The sequence below is a fragment of the Nelumbo nucifera genome, chromosome 7, assembly GCF_055504915.1.
Source record: "Nelumbo nucifera cultivar China Antique chromosome 7, China Antique-T2T, whole genome shotgun sequence".
Lineage (NCBI taxonomy): Eukaryota > Viridiplantae > Streptophyta > Magnoliopsida > Proteales > Nelumbonaceae > Nelumbo > Nelumbo nucifera.
The window spans coordinates 4,046,468-4,058,469 of NC_142655.1; the positions used below are offsets into that span (position 1 = coordinate 4,046,468).

At 37.9% G+C, this 12,002-nt stretch overlaps 1 pseudogene; it reads right to left on the bottom strand.

Annotated features, from left to right (window-relative positions):
- Window positions 1–2,340: 2,340 nt before the first annotated feature.
- Window positions 2,341–11,574, bottom strand: LOC104597759 (cytochrome P450 93A3-like; annotated as a pseudogene).
- Between the last annotated feature and the right edge of the window lie 428 nt (window positions 11,575–12,002).

Below are 12,002 nucleotides of genomic sequence, written 5' to 3' on the forward strand. Positions count from 1 at the left end.
TCCATAAAACACCATTATTTTATTAGAATAAATGTACAACTATTTTGGTAGTTGGATGAAATTTGGATCATTTACAAAGATGTCTTCTTATAATTTTGCATATTTATCGAGTAAAATGGAAAATGACATTCTTGCCTTAACATCCATTTTGAGTAAATTAATTGAAAGCATATAAAAGGAATGAATTGCATTGCAGCCACACAATGCTGAAGAATTAGAATTTAAACCTGTAAAACTCCGATCCGGTTTATAATTATCAGTGTTTAGATACATTGAGAATCGATGTAAAACTCCACTTATATCCATAATTGATTTAAATACAACATCCATCCGTGTTGAACTCCATCAATGTAGTCAAAGGTGGAGCCAAGTATATTGGTGGACGAGTCCTTGGCCCCCTTGATTTTTTGTTAAAATCATTATTTATATGGTGTCAAAAACGTAAATAAAGTGGTTCCTCCCCGTCTCAAACTTGATCTAAAATGCAATCATTTTTCTCAAAACACTACCTTTTTTGCTCTCTATCTCATTTTCTTCTTTAACTTTGCCCTCTAAAAGAAACTTCCTGACTCCACCACTGCATGTGCTTTTACATTGATACACTTTTACATTGCATTCAAACACAGGCTATAAAAAATTTACAGTCAATCAACCAATATCATAAAAAAGAGATTATCAATCAAAAGGTATTCATGACAATTCACAGGTATTTGATTGGTAAAAGCCCTTCTGGAAAATTAACAAACTGTAATTGTTATATTGTTGTAAAATTAACAAATAAGGCATAATGCAACTTATCAGTATTCACTTTCCAACCCAGACTTGCAGAGATGTGATGTTGCAGAATCTCGAAACTAGGAATTGCAGGAAGAAGGATGGCTGAGTCGTGCCACTCGGTTACTCTCCTTAAAACTGCATTTGCCCCCTACGGTGGAGCCGGGTGATCGCAAATTGATCACCAAGATAAAACAGCCCACAGGCTTCTAGTAGGCGTGCACTCGCTTACCAGACCTCCGCAAACCACAGAAAGGATGATGCTCAGATTACAAAGAAGACAGAGAACAAGACCGTCGAAAGAGAATGTTGTGTTTAGACTGGGTCAGCCAACAATCTTTTTATTGAATGCTCTCAGACCCGAATGGACACAAATGTGTCCTTTCAGACAGGAGCCTCTTCAGAATAGTGTTCGAAAAGGCACAAAGAGGAAGAAGTAAAATTCAAAAATTGAAGAAACAGATCTAATGTATCGCGTGCCCATGCCCCTAATCCAACCTGGCCCAGCTCGGCGCGCTCGTGTGAAAAACACCCCCAACCCCCCTTTACATGCATGGAATATCTATAGTGCTCTCGTCTTATGGGTCCCTTACCCATAAATAAAGCAAAGCTACAAATACACTCAACTACACTCATTTTCTAAGCAATATAGAATAAGGAGTCTTCCCATGCACTTAAGCGTGAAAAGAGGAAAAGACAAAAATAAAAATAAAATAAAAAACAAGAGGGAAGAGAGAGATTCTTAAAAATTTGAATCTCCCTCCAACATATATCAACCCATCTCTTTCAATCCATCAATGAGCTGCAGTTATAGCAGCTTATATAACACTTCAAACCTCGTCCCTTTGCACGCTTCCCTTAACTTGCCCAACTTTAAGGTACTCAAGTCATCAATTCTGGGAAAAGATTATGGCCTGGAAATCTCATTTAGAGATTTATCTATACCACAAGATTTACCATGTATTCTTTTCATATAATTGATTGAAGGCATTAGGATTAGATTAAGAGCCCTACTTCTGTATTTTGAGCTTGTTCTCGTTAAGACAACCATGAACCGAATTGGCAAAGCTGGGCTTTACTTCACTCCTACCATGGTCGGATTAAAGCGTCTGACCACCTCTTGATTTTTACATTTAAGTCCTGGCCTAAATCTTAAATACCAAATAGTAAAACTTAAATCTAAACACATAAACCCTAAAGATTTAAATGTGCTTTTTTACTTTTTATTGTTATTCCTATAAAAGCAACACATATCAAGTGCTTGATACACATTTTGTCTCGTTTTTGTTTTCTAGAGGCTACAGCGCAAACCTCAAAAGCAAAGATTATTCAAAGATGATAATACTTGAGTTTCAACAAGTAACTAATGAATTATGTATGGCTCTAACATAGTAACATCTATCAAAAGCCAAGGGACTATTTTGTGTCTAGAGGAACGTAGAACTCATATCTTGAAGACTTGAACTTCAACAATAAGATAAGAAAAATAAAAATACAAAATACAAATTAAGTAAATATATATATGAAATATTTCAGCCACAATGCTTTTAATATTTATTTATAACTTCACTCCTCCCCAACCCCAAGGCATCTAATATGGAAATGGGCTCTTGGTAGAATCATCCCTCCTCCTTCTGTCATGTCAATATATCCTTTCCGTCACCGACCTTCCACTCGAAACACTGGATCAAGCTTGCAAGGGTTGTTTCCATAAGTTGCAGTGCTAGAGAAGCTCCAGGGCAACTCCTTCTCCCACTTCCAAATGGCAGGAAATGGAAATGCTGGCCTCTAACATCTAATTGGGCTCCGGTACTGCTGCCCTCTTGAGCTATGAACCTCTCAGGTTGAAATTCAAGTGGGTTATCCCAGTGCTTAGGATCCCTCCCAATTGCCCATATGTTCACATAAGCTGTAGTTTCTGCAGGAATCTTATAACCACCAACTAACACAATCTTTAGTGGATTCTCTTGGAATTAAAGGTTCTACAGGATGTCGCCTCAATGTTTCCTTCACAATTGCTTGCAGATATGGGAGATTAGGAATGTCTGGTTCTTCCACCGATCTACTCTTTCCAATAACAACATCAACCTCTTCTCTTGCTTTTTCAAACACTGATGGGTGGTTGATGAGCTCTGCCAATGCCCATTCCATTGAAATTGCAGATGTATAAGTGCCCGCAACAAATATATCCTGTCAGAATTTCAAAAGAAGAAGCAAGTCATTGAGATTCCTCTTTTATACTGCCTATTTAGAATATATCATGCCTTATTTTATTATTAGCAGCCATTTGTGTCATGCACGGGATTTGTTAAGGGAAAGTGAAACAAGAGAAATTGAGAAGCGATAACTATTAATCTAGTAATTTAGTAATTTGGATTAATTATATTATTAATTTATAATAAAAATAATAAATTAACATTAATTACTTAATAAAATAATTATTTTTTTCATATGATATGTTCATGTTCTATTTTATTTATTTTATTTTATTAATGTTCAAGTGTTACAATTTGTTTCAACCCTATAGACTAAATTTTACAGTCATTTGGGTCATAAAAATTGACCTATAGAAGGAGTTGACCTATAGATTACAAGTGTTAGAAGTTGCAAATTAATGCTAATTACTTACAATTTGTTCCATCAGCCTTATTAATGATCAAGTGTTACAATTTGTTTCAACCCTATAGTCATTTTATAGGTTAATTTAATAGGTTGTGGTTATAATTAAATTAATCTATAGATTAAATTTTATAGTCATAATTAAATTAATCTTAGGCTGAGGTTCACCAAATCAGGTACAACCCATACATTTGTTTGAATCTGATGATTGTAGATTATACCTATATACCTTAAAAACAATTATTTTTTAACACTTTTATTTATTTTTTTTTTGTCATTTTAAACATAATAAGATAGTTGCAGATTAAATCCAATCCAAAATCTGACATAATAATCGGGTGAGGATGGAGATATAGAGATTTCATAGTTGAATGGGATGTAAATGCAGCTAGGCCCAATTTCAATCGAATTCATTTATAGCCTTATTTCCCATGTTAACGTATGGGCTTGGTGTAGATCTGAGCTAGACCTAGCTTAGAAGAAAATAGTTGCCTGAGCCTAAAAAATTATAAGTCTAGCCGGGTTAGGCTGAGTTATAAATGATCATCCCTAAGCACAAGGAGTCTTTTGACATTTTATATTTTATTATTAATTCCAATTATCCAATTAATATTAATTTTTTTTAATAGAATTTAAATACATTTTAATATTTAATTTATGAATTGTTACTTTTTATTAATTTCTTAATTTTTAATAGTTGCTAGATAAAAACTTCCTAAAATATAATATTTTTATTTTTAGTAATTTTTTATTAAATTTAATTATTAGATTTCAAGTTATAATTTTTCTCATTTAACCAATTAAATAAAATTTGAATATGCAACAAATAAATTGAATTTGGATGAGGGTAAAGCTCTCTCTCTTTGGAATAGAATAGGCTAATAATAGAAGAGGCCTATAGAAATATGCTAAAATAGGTTATGGGAGAGGTGGGACCTATGTCTTAGAATTCTCTAGTTCTCATTATTTTTAAGTGATTTAACTAAAATTGTAATTTTTTTACAATTATTAAGTAATTTTTAACTGTTATTTGTTTATAGGTTGGGTTGGGCCCATGTTGGCCTTGAAATTTGTGGGCCTAATGTGGATTCGATCCTGGGTAAGACTGAAATGATCACCCCTAAGCAAACTGCTTTTCGGTATTATACTAATAAGGAGAAGAGAGAGAACAAAATAAAATAAAAAATGAAAAAAAGAAATGAATATTAAGCAATGGAGTAATTGAGAAGAGAGATAACTGTCTAATGAGTTATTGGAAGAGAGAGGTTTAACATAATGATTAATAAGGAGAGATAATCAAAGGAGCTAATGAGATAGAGAAGAGAGAGTTAATGGTGAGTTAATGAGGAGAGATAGAAGTCTTAAAAACTTAAAGTTGATTTGACTCTTTGAGTAATTTTGTTCAATTTTAAAATACAAATTCAAAAAAAAAAACAAAGGAGAGCCATGTTAACGTGGCACACTAAAAATTGCCATTATTAGATAAAAAGATTATTAGCAAGAAAAACAAAAGACTCTTAACCTACTAATCATAGATTAGATATTATAGTTGTATTACTATCATGTCTCATATCTACGACAGGGAAGAAAAGCCAAAGTTCTGAAAACATATGCTGTAATCATCGTCGCTATACTTTCTTACAACCCCCAAAATTCACCGATGCACATAAATTAGGGCTGCTAATGGCTTGGGTCTACTTGATGGATCCAAATCAACCAAACCAATTATAGTGGTTCTGGTTTTATGATTTTGTCTTGATTAATAATTGGATTATTCCAGATCTTGTTTGTGTGGAATTGATTCAAATTTGAAATCGATTATTTTATTAAAAAAAATAGATATATATATATATATAATATTTCAATTTTTTTATAATTTTTATCATATTTTAGGTTTGAAATAGTAAATTTTATTGATAATAAATAAAATATTAGCTAAAATTATTTTATTTATCAACATATAAACAGTTTAGTATTTTTCTATAACATTTTTATTAAGTTTATATTATCAAAATTTAAATTTTAAGTTTTTACTTAGATAAACAAATATAGTTTTTAGTATAATCAAGTCTATTAAGTTTGGACCTGATAGACCTAGGGATGCAAATGGGTCGAATTAGATTCGAATCAGGGCATATCCGAATCCGATTCAACATGCTAATTGTAGATTCGATTTGAACCAATTTGTTTTCTTTAAAAATTAATAAATTATTAAAAAACAAATATACCAATTAAAATAAAGAAAAACAAAAAAATACAAGTATCTTTTAACTATTTTCATCATATATATGTTTTTTATAAAAAACTAAATAACATTATAGATTTACAAAAATACAATATAAATAATATATTTATAAATAAATACAATATATATATATATCGGATCAGATCTTCTCGAGTTGGATAGGGGTGATACAAATTCGATTCGAATATCCGAACTGGGGTGATTTGAATTCAACTAAATAGGATTGGATTAGATCATATGATCTGATCCATTTGCACCCATAGATAGACCCGGTTATAAATCAGGATGGTTATGGGTCTGTGATTTTGTCCCAATTAATAATCAACTCAGTACTGGTTCTACTTAGACTCGACCCATTACCAACCCTAACTTGAATAGAATTTGGATTCGGTCCTCACAAAACCATCTTTACGATCTTCTATCGTCATGCATTGGGAATATATCCATACTTATATGTTTTCATTCATGGAGAGATAATCCCAATTAGACTTGTTCATGGGCCGGGTTGGCCCAGCTTGGCCCACTATTTAGTTGGGCTTGGTCATAATTTTAGGCCCGCGGGCTTGAGCCTAAAGCACCGAGCCCGACTTTTTTTTGGGTCGGGCCGGGCTCGAGCCGGAGCCCGACTTGATACCATGGTTTTTAAAACTGACCTGGAGATCGAACCAATCAGGGGTCTGGTTACTGGGTTGAATGGCCCGAACAGTCCAATCGTTCAACCCGAACGGTCGACCCATTCTGACAAAAAAATAAAAAATTAAAAAAAAGTGAAAACCGGTCAAAACCGTTTGAACGATTAACCGCCCGGGTCAACTGTTTACTAACAAAAATCAACGGTTTTTATGGAAAATCCGATTTTAGGGATAACTGGAACCGGTCGGTTCCCGGTTTTTCCGGTCTGATCCAATTTTGAAAACCATGCTTAATACTAAATATTAAATAATAAAAATATATTTTATTTAATAAAAAATATATACGATATTTTTTCTTTGTTATTCTTCTCCTTTTTCTTCGAAGTAATAGTGAGATGTTTATTATTTTTGAGTTTTGAAGGTTTTTAATATAAATAAAATACTTTGTTATTGAATAAAAAAAGAAAAAATTCTATTTTCAAGTTTCTGGTCAAGCTCGAGTTAGGATCCGGACTTCGGGCTTTATATGAGGGCTAGGCTCGGGCCCAAGACTTAGGCCTGATGGTCAGACTGAACTCGTGCTCGAGCTTGAATATATTATGTCGATGCATATACAAAGCCCGACCCGGCCCGACCCATGACCACGTCTAATAATAATGCACAACTACAAGCGGATCTCAGCATAATGTGAGGACATTTTTGTTGAATTGGGATCTCCTACCAACAAAAGACGTCCCAACACCCTCCCAATTTGATGAGATTTGGATTTTCTCCTGATGGAGTGCTCCTTAAACTAACCTGACACATCTTATCGTAAGATTGGGAGTTCAAATCTGCGCCCCACAGGCTCTCGCCCCACCCCACTAATGCCCCATACGCCCAACGTCCGCCATCTGTCCCTTCGCACGCAGTTAGTTTGTCCCGCATGCGGGGCTAACGGAACGGCCGTTAGCTCGTCCCCAGACCCCTCGTTCTTCTCCCTTCACCCGAGTTATCTTCTCCTTTTTCGGCACCGACGACCTACAACGACAATCGGCGATCATCCGGAGGTTCCTCTGACGAGAGCTTCGGAGGAGTATGACAAGGATGATTTTGTTATCTCTAGATCGACTTGGACTCCGCAGAGGAGGGATTCGACGGAGGTTCCAACGGAATATTCCTTCCCAACCGGGTTTTGTAAGGTTTGGTCGAAAAATCGTCGGAGCTAGCCCTGAAGGTATTACTACACTCTCATTCTTTCTCTCTCTGAACTCATTGTCAATATATTATAAAGATAAGATTTTTAGCGAGAAGGTAACATGTACCGGCCTTCTTGGTGCACGTTATCAGAAGCCAATTTTCTTTGTTTCTAATTTGCATCAATTTCCTCGGCGGTGGAAGGAGATTTTCCCGTCGTATTGCCATGAATCCGGCTGGCCGCCCGGCGGGAATGCTTCTGGTTTCTTTTCTTTTTCAGTTTTTGCTACTTTGTTTTTTTTATTTAATTTCTTTTCGTTTTTCATAATTTATGGACATTATATGTGATGAGAAAAAAAAAAAAACTGCGTTTATTTGCCGCTAAAATCTATGGAGAAATATAAAGATTCCAATTTCTAATTACATAGTTCTGGCACTGTTCGATCAAGACAAATGCGTGAACAGAGATCGCAATTTATAGAGAAAAAGTTCATAGAAATGTATTTGGGAAAATATTAACATTCCGATGGCATTGTTTACTGTGACTACTGATTAGGTGGAAGGGCGTTACGGGTGGCGAAGACGAAACGAAACGATACGCTGGAGAACACGTGGAAGATGATAACGGCCGGCCGGCCGATGCCACTGACGAGGCATCTGAAGAAGTCGGAGACGTGGGAAACACACGGTCGCCACAGCAACCCGAGCCAGGGAACGCAAGAGCCAACCCCCGCGAAAGTGAAGAAAGCAGAGACGTTCAGGGACCGTACTAATCTGGGGACGTCGCTGAGTCCGTCCCCGGGTGGTTCGGGGAAGCTTCAGAAAGAACCGTCGCTGAGTCAAGACGAACTGAACCGGCGGGTGGAAGCGTTTATAAGGAAATTCAATGAAGAGATGAGGTTGCAGAGGCAGGAGTCGTTGAATCAATACAGGGAGATGATTAACCGTGGAACCCATTAAAAGAAAGAAAAGGAAAATGTTTCTGTTTTTCCATTTCTTTCAGAAAATTTACGAGGATGAGGGAAGAAAATAGTCTCAAGTCTGCTTGACTTTGTTTTGGGTTTCTTTATTTATAGTGTAGAAATGGAATTTGTTATAATGGATGTCTGTATAAACGACTGATTTGTTTGCAGTGGTTCTTTAAATCGAATAATAAATACTAATAGTTTGATTGCATTAAAAAAAAACTGTTTCTTCTTCTTCTTCTTCTCTTTACATTTGATCTGACAGAGGGAGACCGCATTTCCTTGAGTTTTTTGAGGGTTTTCATGGGTCGTCGCTCCATTGAATCATCCATCGTTTAAGCCAACTAAAATTTTTTACAGTCTACAGTCTCGTAATACTTCTCCGAAAAAATTACGATAAACTACTGGGTTTGTAGATGTAAAAGACTGATGTGACGTACAGGACTCCCGGTTCCGGCGGAGGATTCAGAATAAAGAATTCAGAGTGATAAAATCCAACGCCAAGTGTTGCGCATAATACAAGGGAGCGAGAGCAGAAGATGTGTTGGACACTGGACAGAGAGCTCTCTTATCGGGGTGCACGGCCCAAAAACAAATAATCAAATAAGGGGGGTGATCGCCGGTTATCGTTGTAGGTCGCCGGTGCCGAAAAAGGAGAAGAGAACTCGGGTGAAGGGAGAAGAACGAGGGGTCAGGGGACCGGCTGTTCAAGCACGCGGGAATGTGAAATGTGGAAATGAGGGTTCTGAGATTTGAATTCGATTTTGGGATAGTTTTGGGGCTAACGGGACGGCCGTCCTGTTAGCTCCGCATGCGGGACAAGCTACCTGCGTGCGAAGGGACAGATGGCGGACGTTCGGCGTGTGAGGCATTTGTGGGGCGAGAGCAGGTGGGGCGCATATTTAAACTCTAAAATTGGGACCTGCATTGAATGAAATGTGTGGTATAAGATCATGTTCAAGGGACTGTGGATCTCCTACTCATCAGAACTCTACCCACAAAACATTACCTCCATGCATTGATTGAGACTCTCCCATGCATGAAGTCTTCCCCATATGTAGTTGCGATCTCATGTGGGTCGTTGTAGATAGAATCGTTGTGGGTTGGAGATCTTAACTAGTTCGAACTTTTAAGGGTGTTGGAAGGACTCTGGATCTACTCTGCCCACTTCTACCCACAACACATACCCGATGCATTGGAAACATCTCCTCGTGCATTACAGATGAGCTGTTCCCTATGTGTGGGGGTAGACGCGGGCAAAGTTGTAGACTCGGAACGTATTTTGTTGGTAGGAGATCCGGAGTCTGAATCCGAATTCTCTCGAGTCTCGAATGCTCTGCTTTATCTTTTGATTAATGGCGCTCGCAAGAAAGTGCTGCGTGTCAAGGCAGATTTTAACTCGTTTTTATTGAGGATCGTAAGAAAATTAAATGCTGCAACCATGACCGCAGAAGTTGTGATTAAGCCCATATTCTTTAGATCCAAATCTCTGTGACACTGCCTACGAAAAAAGAATAATTGGGCTATGAACTTCCAATTAAACAGGGGAAAGAAGAGATGCGATCACTATTTTACCAGAATGAAAGCCTTAATGTTCTCTCTGCTTAATTTCATTTCCGAATTCTCCGCTTCTGCGACATCGAGTAATATATGGAGCAGATCCTTCGCTTCATCTCCCATCCCCTTCTCCCCCCTCACCTGCTCATGCTCCCTTAGTATCATCTCCATCATCCTATCCAACCGCTCGTGTATGTCTTTAAACCTCTTTCTCAAACCCTGTAAATCAAAGTTCCTACAAAACCCTATATAATCCGATAAGTTAAACGTACCGGCGATCTCCAACGCTTCCTCAACCACTGCTTTGACCTCCTCCGCCTAGTCTTCTGTTTCCAAGCACTGCTTGCTCATTGTCATTCTTGAAATGACGTTGTTGGTCATCCTTATCAGTTCTGCTCTAACACCGACGGCCTCACCAGCTTCCGACTTGTTTAAAATCGACCTCAACAGCCATTTTATTTCTTCTATTCTGACAGGCAATAACTGGTCCAGAGTCTGACCACCTAAGAGCTCTGACATGCATATCTTTTTCATGAATTTCCAATAAGGCCCGTATGGGGTGAAGCTGAAGTCGGCGTTGCCATATGACAGATGCTCTATGGCAGAAGACTAGGATCGGGAGGAGAAAGCGAGATCATGGGTCTTGAGGATTTCGCTCGCGGTTTCAGGGGAAGAGGCGATGATGCTGGGGTCAGAACCGATCAGAAGGTGAAGCAAGGGGCCGTAGCGGTTGGAGAGCTTATAGATAGCTAGGTGAGGAAATGGACGGAGGATATGCAGGTGTCTGACGATCGGCAGCGGAATAGGGCTTGGCGGGAGGCGACTTGGGGTTCGCACCGTGGAGATGATGGCTCGAACTGCGATGATGGAAAAGAGGCAGACAAGGAAAAGTATGCCGTAGCCTTGAAGGTCTATCATGGCGCCAAGAACACAGTAGCGAGGGAATAGGGATGAATGGAACAGAAAAGAAAATAATTTGTCGGCAGCGATACGTTGTGGAATATTTTATAAAGGATAAATCATCGGAGAGTAGGGATACATGCGATGCAGAATTCTGAATTCCAGCCCCGTAGCACTATCCCTCTCCCCCTATAAACCACGTTCTGTCCGTGAATTTGACATCACGATTAAGATGCATTCCCACTGTACTAAAGGATCTGGGCTGATTGATCATTCTCCTAAACATGATCATGATAATGGCAATAGACGGTAACGTTAACAGGTTTACGACCAAATGATTGTATGTCTTATCATCCGTAGTTGAAAGTGACTGACTGTAGGACATAAATGATTTGGGGTTAAAGTACTCTGCAACCCAATGCAGGACTTTGAATGACAGTCCCCATATTCTATTAGTAGTGACGGGATCTGTTTCTCACAAATAGGCACTTTACAGGCACATCCACCACGTAATGGGAACATCTCCTGTGAAGAATAACCAATAAGTACGGTAGATGTTCCCAATGCATGATAGGATGTGCGTGTGAGGCACCTCATAGGCATCAGGTGTGAGGAGCAAATCCGGTCTCTTATTAGTAGCCCCTCTTTTATAAATCATAGCATCTTGTCCATGAATTTTGCATGTCAGAATTTATTTCTTGTACTATAGGGCCACAAAATTCTGTCATTGACCAATCAATCATTCTCTCAAGATTCTTTTTGAGTACAAAATACCTCCACCTAAATATCAATATCCGTGTATCGGCATTAATTCCTAGCAAGCACCTACCCGACTTGCTAGCACCTGCCCTTGCATGTCTCAAAAGACAATAGTTGGTGATGAAGGTGTTTGGCATTGATGTTGTTTTTTGAGAAAATGACACCTCGTAGGTGCCACATCATAAAAAGCGGTGCTTTAGAAAATGATTTCTTGTTTGATACCATTTTCTATAAAAAAACATTGCTCCAGACCATGCTTTGGAAATCAGGAAAGTGTGGCTTGAAGAAACACCAAATTTAGTAGGTGTTTGGCATCGATGCTGAGAAAACTGCACCGTTTTCTTATAAAACAATGCTCCCACATAGGTTGTTTTC